The sequence below is a fragment of the Macaca nemestrina genome, chromosome 11, assembly GCF_043159975.1.
Source record: "Macaca nemestrina isolate mMacNem1 chromosome 11, mMacNem.hap1, whole genome shotgun sequence".
In the NCBI taxonomy this organism is placed as follows: Eukaryota; Metazoa; Chordata; class Mammalia; order Primates; family Cercopithecidae; genus Macaca; species Macaca nemestrina.
Genome location: NC_092135.1, coordinates 137,487,555 through 137,498,962, shown reverse-complemented (window position 1 = coordinate 137,498,962; position 11,408 = coordinate 137,487,555).

Genomic DNA, 11,408 nt, shown 5'->3' with positions numbered 1-11,408 from the left:
AATGTAGCTGGCCCCGTAGGAGCTGGGCTTGGCCAACGTAAATGGGAGTGGAATTTGCAAAGGTTTGGGCCTCGTACTTCACTCAAGGCTGTGAAACTTATTTCTAAAAGGTGTTTCTGGTACCATAAACTTTGAGCCTGTAATTCTTTACTCACCAAGTCCTTTGGACTCCAGAGTGAAAAGACATCAGTACTGCCTGGGGTCCAGGACAGGCCATGATCCAAAGCTCTGAGTCAGCACCCCAGGAAGCAGGGACCCCACCTCCCCCGCCGCCCAGTGCAGGGGCAGCTGAAGGGCAGGCCGGGGGAGCATTGGCTTGGTGTGGGTGACCCCGTGGCATCGGCTGTGCCCAGCAGCAGTCATCTGTGAGGACTACAGCTTCCACACCCTGACCCCAGGCTTCCGAGTCTCAGAAAAGGATGACTCCTACTCGGGCCAGGAGGAGCTTCCCAACGCTTGGCAGAAAGACTCATACAATTGCTATTCCGCACGCCTCCCTTCAAACCTCCAGTGATTACTCAGGACATCCCCGAGTAAATGTCCAGAGAACACTGTGTTTCTTCCTTTGGATGCCATGTTTTGGGGACATGATGCTAGCACAGTGGCTGGCTACTTACAGGAAAAGCAGCCAAACACAAGAGACCCAGAGGAACGAGAGCAAGCTACAATCTTTTCAACATTTTGGCTGCCAGTCAATCTTTCTCTGATGCCGAAACAGGCTGTCCTGGACACGCCACTGGAGGGCCGTGGGCGATGATGGTTGCTTCTCTCTCCCTCCTCCTCTCCTTTCTTTCTTTCTCTGTCTGTCTCCCTCCTCCCCCACCCCATAAAAAGTACAACTGCTTACTTCTTTTTCTTCCTTCTTCCTTTCAGTGTCCTTCAAAGACTTCTGAGCTCTTTTGTTTCTGGATATTTTTCGGTAAAGGAAGCTTCAGTCTCGCATGAATCCCTATGCGATGGAGAGTGAGGGTGTGTATGGGTGTACACACAAACACACAAACACACACACACACATATATGCAGTGGATATTCTGTACAATTCTCATGTTAATTAATATGTAAATCTGTGTTCTCAAAGCCATTTTTCTCTGTCCATTCCCTAAAATTACGTGTTTCATATACATATTTTCTCTCTCTGAACCTAACTCTCACAGACAATGTTTCTTGGTGCCATTCTTTTTTTTATTTAAACACCTAGAAAAAAGTCATTTGTGATCTGGCTCACCCCATGCCCTTGGTTTAGTCCCCAGCCCTTACTGCTCTTGGGTTCCTCCACAGCCCTCTCCCTGGACCTGGTCCAGTGCACGGGGCACTTGGAAGCTGTGGATCCTTCTCACAGTGCATGCAGTGGGCTCCCTGGACACACAGTCTGCACTGGGAGCCCTTGGTGTCCAGGCAGGAAGGTTGAGGTTGGGGCAGTGGGGGTGTGAGACTGATGGGATGATAAAGCTGCCCTCGTCTGGGCCCTAGATGAACCCCAGGTGTGGAGCCCTCTGGCCCACGTCGGAGGGGTGCTGAGCCTCTGAGCTGCTCCAGTTCTGATTCCATGCCCTCAGGAGGCCTCCCCTGGAGGTTCAGGGAAGATGCTTGCTCTCTGGAGCTCCCTCGCAGCACGGGCCAGACCATAGTGGAAGCACAGGTGGCTGCAGCCAAGGTGCTTTGGTGAGTCCTCAGGTGGAAACCAGCAGGAGCTGTCACAGAGAAAAGCAAGGGCCAGGGAGGGCCTCTGGGGGAGCTGGCAGTGGGGCCAAGCCCTCAGGGATGCTGAGGATCCAGGCAGGCCAAGACTGTCAGGGCCGCCCCACCCTCATGTGGAGAGCTCCTCTCACCAGCCTAGGGGCCTGGGTTTAGCAAGGGAATGAAGGAAGCAGACAGGTACCAGGTACCAATTAAACTTGGAACCCAGCTTCCATCTTTTCCACAGCATACATCCAGGCTGTCTTAGTCTGCACAGGCTGCCATGGTAAGGCACCACAGACTGGGGAGCTTAAGCAACACACATTTATGTGTCATAGTTCTGGGGGCTGGAAAGTCCAAGATTGAGGGGCTGGCACATGCAGTGCCTGGTGAGGCCTGCTTCCCAGTTCACAGATGGCACCCTCGTGGGCAAGAGAGCTCACTGGGGTCCCTTTCATAAGGGTGCTAGTCCCATTCTTGACAGCTCCATCCTCGTGGCCTGATCCCCAATGACCCCACCTCCTAAGACCATTATCCTGGGGGTTAGGATTTCAACATACACATTCTGGAGGGACACAAAGACTCGGTCCATTGCACACTGGCATAACATAGGTGTCATCTGTGTGTACATCTCTAGACACACTCATACTGACCCTCTCTACCTGTTTCAGGATATTTTCCTCTCTCCTTTTTCTTGACTTACATTCTGTGTTTGCTATTTTCAAGACTGACATGCTTCTCAAAATCCTAGGAGCATTTTTCGTGGATGACTTTTCTTTTCTGCTTTGCTTTGGTTCCTGTATTGCTCATGTTCTTGCTGCCTGAGACTGACAGCATGAAGGCCAATGCAACAGATGCAGTCACCGTGGATAAAACTCAAGTTGTCCATCGAGTTCATCTATTTGTGTGTGCGGTAAAGATAGCTTGGCAAAAATCACATTTCTAACTTCCCAATTATATTTTGAGTTCACCAGAAAACATCTACTGGAAAAAAACTTCAATATTGAAAAGTATCTCTGGCAAACAAAATCCATTGTTTTTTTGTTGTTGTTGATTTTTTTCTTTCTTTCTTTTTTTTTTTTTTTTTGAGATGGAGTCTCGCTCTGTCACTCAGGCTGCAGTGCAGTGGCATGATCTTGGCTCACTGTAAGCTCTGCCTCCCAGATTCACCCCATTCTCCTGCCTCAGCTGCCCGAGTAGCTGGGACTACAGGTACCCATCACCACGCCTGGCTAATTTTTTTGTATTTTTAGTACGGATGGATTTTAACCATGTTAGCCAGGATGGTCTCCATCGTCTGACCTGGTGATCCGCCCTCCTTGTCCTCCCAAAGTGCTGGGATTACAGGCGTGAGCCACGTACCCGGCCAACAAAATCCATTGTTAATACAAACAATGAATCTCTGACTTTGTTAAGAGTTCGCATTTTCCTCTGCTTTTTGGGCTGGGTGCAGAGTCTGCCTGGTCAGATTCAGCCTTACACCCCCAGGGCCACGTTTTCCATCCCTGGCAACTACAGAAGGTGGCTTGGTGTATAGGGAAAGCCCCAGGTGGACAGATAGAAGATCCCCCTGACCTGCCACCTCCTGGTCACGTGAGTTTTGGGAGCTGCCCAGACTCTCTGAGCAGTCGATTTTCCTCTTGGAAAACAGGAATCAAGGAGATACTTAGGGTTGTGGCAAAGAATCCATATGAGCCACATGTAAAACACCAAGCATGGAGCCTGGCAAATAGTAGATGCTCCTGTGAATGTAAATAAATCCCCTTCCTGCTCCTCCTACTTCCCTTAAGCCGCTCAGAGCAAAAGATGAGAATCTTAATGAGGCAATAACAGAGCATCCGTGAGAAGGTTTTCCAGCTTATCCATTTCAGGGTGACTGTCCTCCTTGAAAAATTCAGCAATCTTCTCCCCACCCTCCCTCTTAACTGGTCCATCCAATTTAGGTTGGCATTAAGAGATAAAGCAGGAGAGCAGATCAGAAGCCCCAGCCCCAGAACTCCATCTAAGTGGGAGCAGGTGCCCTGTGGAGTGGCCATGAGGTGCACAGTGAATCAGAAGTACTGCCCAGGCCGGAATCCCGAAGATCTGAATTGCTCAAGACCACTCAGCTTCCAGGTGACCCTGGCTGCAGGGTAGACCAACACCCTCCCTGGAGCAAGATTCCAGTTCTGTTTGCAAGGGATGCAGCCTTGGTCACGCGCCCAGACACCAGCCTCTGTACCAGCCCTGTACTTCCCACGTCCTCCCAGACCTTGAATGCACCGCTGCCTGGGCCGGTGTTTCAGCCACACCTGCCCCCTATAACCTAGCTCCAACCTTCATCCCTTGGTGAGCCTCTCCTGGCAAGTCATAGAAACCCAGAGGGAGTTCCTGATTTCCTGGTCACCCAGCACAGCTGTTTGCAATCCTCACCGTCCATTAGGCACCTCAAGGGGCTTTTAAAAATACTCATTCTGGGTCCCACCCCCAGAGGTTTATTATGTGTGTGAACTACTGGGACGGGTGTTGGGGAGAGAGACTAAGACATCATCCAACCCACAGACGTTTTCAATCTGAGGGGGAAATAGCACATACATGCAACTACCCCTTCCATGAGACAGGAGCTGTGAGGTGTTGTGAGAGAAGAAGGCTATGTTCCCAAAGAAGTTCAAGAGGAAAGATTTCTTAGGGTTGGGGAATACAGAAGGCTTTGTGAGAGACAAGGCTTTTAAACCTGCCTGTACACATGAGGAGCATAGAGATGGGTGGTATACTTACATACCTTGCCTTCCCAATAATTTTGTCAACTCTGTGGGGCATGGGCACACAAAATCTAAGTGTTTTTTATTATCTTGAGCATTTTGAGTTTGGAAAATGCTGAAATAAGTTTTTGTTTGTTTGTTTGTTTGAGATGGAGTCTCGCTCTGTTGCCCAGGCTGGAGTGCAATGGCATGATCTTGGCCCACTGCAACCTCCACCTCCTGAGTCCAAGCGATTCTCCTGTCTCAGCCTCCTGAGTAGCTGGGACTACAGACAACAGCCACCAAGCCTGGCTAATTTTTGTATTTTTAGTAGAGACAGGGTTTCACCATATTCGTCAGGCTGGTCTCGAACTCCTGACCTCAGGTGATCCACCCACCTTGGCCTCCCAAAGTGCTGGGATTACAGGTGTGAATCACCAAGCCCGGCCTGTTTTTTTCTTTTTTCTTTTCTTTTCTTTTCTCTCTCTCTCTCTCTCTTTTTTTTTAGACAGGATCATGCGACATCACTCAAGCTGGGCTGGAGTTCAGTGGCGCAAACATGTCTCACTGCAGCCTCTGCCTCCTGGGCTCAAGCGGTCCTCCTACCTCAGCCTCCTGAGTAGCTGTGAGACCACAGGCATGTGCCACTGCACTTGGCTAGTGTTTTTATTTTTTATAGACACCATCTTGCTCAGGCTGGTCTTGAACTCCTGGGCTAAAGCCATCCTCCCGCCTCTGCCTCCCGAAGTGCTGGGATTACTGGTGTAAGCCTCTGTGCCTGGCCTGAAATAAGTTCTTATTGATTGAGGAGAGATCTTCAAAACCTCCACCCACAAGACCACAGGGCAGCCTAGCCAGCATGACTAACCTCCTCAGAAGGCTAAGAAACACCAGCATCTACCAAGGGCATTTATTTAAGAAATAATTCTGCAAAAACAGAAATTACCTACAGAAGGGAGAGGCAAATCGTATCAAATGTCTTCCCAGACCAGTGCTGGATTCTTCCAGTGCCAGGTGCACAGGTGGGGGCTTTGCCTGGTGAGAGCCTTGGGCTGCATCTGCACGGGGCCACCAGCTCCCCTCTCACCAACGCAGCATTTCCTCCCAACGAATCAACTCACATGTGTGTCACTGACCCAACCCCTCGTTGTCCCGGCATTCTCAGGAGGCCGATGCTGAGACTTGACTTCATGTTGGACATTTGCACCTCCCTGATGTTCCAAATGGCCCATTCACAGTTCGAGCGCTGACATTAATCCAGCCAAGTCTTTGTTTTCCTTCCTCTCAGATCTACAGATAGAACCTTGTAAAGCGCCATGACAGTTGGCTTGCGTTTGTAAGCAGTAATTAGCTATCAAATCCTTTGTGAATCTGTTTCGAGAATAAAAGAATTCAAAAACACCAAGGTTCCTTCTGGGAGAAGGAGTCTTTGTCTTCTCCTCTGCCCTCGCGTTTTGGAGAGCGCTCCCGTCCTGACTGTGCTCTGTGCTCTGTAGGAACGAGTTGTTATCAAGAGGGCACACACTGGGTAGGACCTTCAAGAGCAATGGACGAAAACACAGTCTTTCAGGGTAAGAGCGCGGATTTATAGGCAAAATGCAGCTATTCTCAGAGTCTTCAATAAAGATATACAACCTGAACAAAAGGTAAGTATTTCACTCCGTCTATGAAAGTCTGTGAAATTTATTTTTTGCAAGCTTTTCCAGTCCATGGCCTTCCCATTCAGTCTTGAATAATAGCACTGAATTGAGCTGTAAAAGCTTCCGAAGTTTGAAGCCTTTTGACAAGTTAATTTAGCAGGATGGTAAAAAGTTTTTCCCCAAGATAGAATAAAGCCATCATATCATGAAAGTAGCAGTCATCCCGAGGAAAGAAAACACCATTAGGATTCGAAATGATGTGCTTTATAGAGCTAGTTTGTGGTTTTGTGTAATCTACTATCAATATTGCAGGAGAAAGATGTTCCACTCATCAGTCAGCCAGAAGTCAATATCTCCACTTAAAACCAACACCCAGGGGCCAGACCACATATATCTTTTATTGGAAAAATAACATTTGCTATGTAGTCTCCCTTTCTTCAGTTTTTTAGATTCTAATTGAGGGGTGTGTGCGTGTGTGTGTGTGTGTGTGCACGTGTATATATAAATATATATAAATATATACACGTGCACACACACACACACACATAAAACAAATAAGTCTTTCTTTTTCTAGGAAAAAACAAGGAAAAGAAAGAGGCAATCTTTTCTTTGTCTCCCCTACACACACATATCGGCCACCCACCCTTTCCTCAGCGGCTGGGATGCTTTTCCATGCCCATTCTAAGTGAAACAGAATGAGCTCGGCCACTTTCTTTACACAAAATGAAAGCCCAATTGAGGGTTGTTTGTTTGCTTGTTTTTAAAAATTAAAGTAACTCAAAGTGCCTGGTTCCTATTTGGCCATAGGAGGACAAGAAAGGAAACAGAATTACCGTCTCCCCTCCAGCATCTCTGTGGTGATTGCAGAGAATCTTTGGGGAAGGAAAAGAGTCACCTATAAACAGGATGAATGGTACAGATCCAGCTTTGTCATGATGGGGGAAAAAAGCCAAGAAAAATTAATTATATTTAACAAAGAAATGCTTCAGATGCCATTTGGTCTTGTGCCCTGAATATAAATCTCCAAATGTTTCTCGCTTGAATATTTTAGTGGGAAAAAATAAAATTAAAATTAAAAAACAGATGCCCTATTATTGTGTTTATATAGTAATTGCATGGGTTGCTTTGAGGTACCCTGTGTAGTTGGGCGAGTTCAGCACTGGTTTTGGGAACTAAGCCCTGGGGTTTTGGGGTAGAGGATGTCTTGTATAATGAAATACCTCCAGTGCTAAACACTCCGCATGACTCTCCCAAGGACAGATTCAAAGGCTTGTACAACAAGGTGTGGAAACTGTCTCTAAAGGATTCTTACCTTTGGTGTTACAGAGCAGAGAGGGGTTTTCATTTCAATAAAGGAGTTATTAAATTAGTCCTATCTAGTAATTATTTAATTAGTCCTATCCTACTAATCCATTTGAGAAAGGAGATGTCCAATGGGGGTTGGAACTAAAGAAAGGAATAACAAAATTTATGGTACTGATTAAAAGCACACACTTATGGTTCAGCTAGACCTGGGTCCACACTCTCTAGCTCTGCCCTTCATAGATGTTCCTGGAATAATTCACCCAGCAGCTACTCACTAAATGCCCACTGCTTGCTGGGCAGCATGCTAAGTGCAAGGGCTTCCGTAGGGAATAGAAGACAGACACAGGTTCTTTCTTATTTCCCCAAGTCTTCTTGTGCTTGTACGATGTGATGCCAGGAGCACCTGTCTCTCAGGGGGCTGCAAGGGTTGCCATGGGCTTGCCTCAGTGTCTGTACACACAGTCACTGCTCAGATGTTTAAATTATGATCGTGTGGGGCTTTTAATCATCTAATGTTAAAAAAAGTCAAGGAATAACAAAGAATATTTCCACTTAAAAGTAAAATCCTGATGAAACATGATTTCTCATATTAAGTGCCTTCTTTCTCAACAAAATGAATTCAAAGCATCACAGGGAACTTGAAAAGTAGTGTTAACTATTTGCCCACACTCATACACATTTATTTGAATTTTCATTATGACATTTTGGAATTTCTTTTGTGTCTTAGAAACTAATTGTTAGTGAAAAATGTAACTTGATTTTCATATAAAAATAATTTACTTCAATAGTCTCCACAGAATTTAATTGTTTTTTTTGTTTTGTTTTTTTTTTTTTTTTTGATATGGAGTCTCGCTCTGTCACCCGGGCTGGAGTGCAGTGGCCGGATCTCAGCTCACTGCAAGCTCCGCCTCCCGGGTTCACGCCATTCTCCTGCCTCAGCCTCCCAAGTAGCTGGGACTACAGGCGCCCGCCACCTCGCCCGGCTAGCTTTTTTGTATTTTTTAGTAGAGACGGGGTTTCACCGTGTTAGCCAGGATGGTCTCGATCTCCTGACCTTGTGATCCGCCCGTCTCAGCCTCCCAAAGTGCTGGGATTACAGGCTTGAGCCACCGCGCCCGGCTCAGAATTTAATTCTTAAGACTGATACCCGATGAAATTTTATGAGTTTTAATTGTGCAACTGGCAATGCTTCTAAACAGGATTAAGAAATAACACAGAATTTGGCCAGGTGCTGTGGCTCATGCCTGTAATCCCAGCACTTTGGGAGGCCAAGGCGGGTAGATCATGTGAGGTCAGGAGTTCAAGACCAGCCTGGCCAACATGGTGAAACCCTGTCTCTACCAAAAATACAAAAATTAACCAGGTGTAGTGGTGCACGCCTGTAATTCCAGCTACTTGGGAGGCTGAGGCAGGCGAATCACTTGAACCTGGGGGGCGGAGTTTGCAGTGAACTGAGATCATGCCCCTGAACTCCAGACTGGGTGACAGAGTGAGGCTCTGTGTTAGGAAAGAAAGAAAGAGAGAAAGAGACAAAGAGAGGAAGGAAGGAAGGAAGGAAGGAAGAAAGGAAGGAAGGAAGGAAGGAAGAAAGGAAGGAAGGAAGGAAGGAAGGAAGGAAGGAAGGAAGGAAGGAAGGAAGGAAGGAAGGAAATAGAATTTTTGTCTTTTCCAGATCACAGAAGTGAGATTGTCCTTTCAACATAATCTGTTGAGGGTCGTGAACTGTGTGAGGTGAGAAAGTTCATCAACGGGCAAGAGAGGAGGTGCCAGAGTGGCTTGGCCACTGTGGAAGGTGGGCACTGGGTAAAAAACCACTGGCTGTTTGAATACTAACAAAATCTTGAAAGAGAAAGATTCTGATCTTTGAACTGTCCTCCACATTTATTTTGTATGTATGTGTGTATCTTATTTTGGATGCCAATGTTAAATGTTCCAAGCTTAGAGAGAAGTAGAAGAGTTAATGACCACATGTGTCTGTGCTTGTTATCATATGTATCCGTAATCCTTTATTCCCCTTTGTTGTGTAGTGTTCCAATGCATGGATGGACCACTCTGTTTGTCCACTCAGTCACTGAAAGACCTTAGGGTTGTTTCCAGTTTGTGGCTATTAGGAATAAAACAGTTGCATATAGATTTTTGTGGAGCACATGTTCTCATTTCTCTAGGGTAAATACAGAGGAACAGGATTGCTGGGTATATTAGTCATATTCAAGCCTGGGTGATTTATAAGGAAAAAGAGGTTTAATGGACTCACAGTTGCATGTGGCTGGGGAGGCCTCACAATCATCTCGGAAGGTGAAAGGCACGTCTCACATGGTGGCAGACAAGAGAAGACAGCTTGTGCAGGGAAACTCCCCTTTATAAAACCATCAGGTCGGCGAGGCGTGGTGGCTCAAGCCTGTAATCCCAGCACTTTGGGAGGCTGAGGTGGGCAGATCACCTGAGGTCGGGAGTTGGAGACCAGCCTGACCAACACGGAGAAACCCGTCTCTACTAAAAATGCAAAATTACCTAGGTGTGGTGGTGGGCGCCTGTAATCTACTCAGGAGGCAGGGGAATCACTTGAACCTGGGAGGCGGAAGTGGTGGTGAGCCGAGATCGTGCCATTGCACTCCAGCCTGAGCAACAAGAGCAAAACTCTGTCACACACACATACACAGAAAAAACACCAAAAAACAAAAAACCCATCAGATCTCAAGACACTTGCTCACTATCACAAGAACAGCATGGGAAAGACCCATCCCCGTGATTCAGCTACCTCCCACAGCATGTGGAAACAGTGGGTGCTACAATTCAAGGTGAGATTTGGGTGGGGACACAGCCAAACCATATCACTGGGTCATACATATGGTAGGTGGATGTTGACCTATGGGAAGAAACTGCAACACAATAAGATGCCTTTTTTTTTGGACGGGCTGCCCCACCTCACGTTTCCATCAGCCAGGTGTGAGGCCTGCAGCTGTTCTGCATCCCCATCAGCATCATAGTCTCCACTGTGTTTTCTTTCAGCCAAGCAGATAGGTGTGAAGTGGCAGCACATTGTGGTTTGAATTTGCATTTCCCCAATGGCTAATGATATTGAACAGTGATCGAATTTGTTAATATTTTCCTTTATGGCTTATGGCTTCTGTGTGCTATAAAAGAAATCCTTTCACAGGACGTAAAACTATTCCTACCCCATTTCCTTCTAAGGCTCTGCAGTTTTACTTTTTCGTATATAGATTATTTTTCTGCCAGGTTTTTGTGCTTGATGTGAAATAGTAATTTTATTTTTCTTTTGTTTAATAGGGAGAACCCATTGTCCAAGTATCAATGATTTAGTCGTCTTTCTCCTCTGCTCCGTAATGCAATCTCTGTCATAGATCAAGTTTCCATACATACATGTGCTGCCGCCTGGACCCTGTTCTGTTACGCCGCTCTATTTGTCTATTCCCGTGCCAAGGCCATGTGGCACAATTCCTAAAGCTTAGAATAGATCTTGACATTTGGTTAAAACACCTCCCCTCCACCACCATGTTATTTATCAAAATTGCCTTGCCTATTCTCAGCTCTTTGCTATTTAATGATTTTCAGAAGTGACTTGCCAGAAATTGCATTGAGGTTTTCAAATGCATCAAAGAGAATTGTCATTTTTACAGTTTTCAGCTTTTCCATCCATGGATATGGTATTCATTTAATTGAATCCAAGATGCTATCAAGTAAAAGATGCACCATTATTTTATGTGCTATGAGGAGACAGAAAGTGTTGCCAATTGATCTACGACACGAAACTATGACACAGTTAATTTTAAGACATATTTGATTTCTGAGATGTTAAAAATGTGAAAAAATGCATGTTTCGGAATTGATGAAATTCGGTGTATACCATCAGTTATTTGGTTGCATTTAAAATATATTTCAATAAGTTTCACAACTGTTTCCATAAATATCTTTTACAAGTTTTGTTAGATCTATCCCTAGGCATCATGAAGTTTTTGCGTTGTAAATGGCGTCTTTAGAATTCTGAGTGTTTCTGTGTATAGAAATACGATGAATTTTGATGTATGGATCTTATGTCTGGAAAACT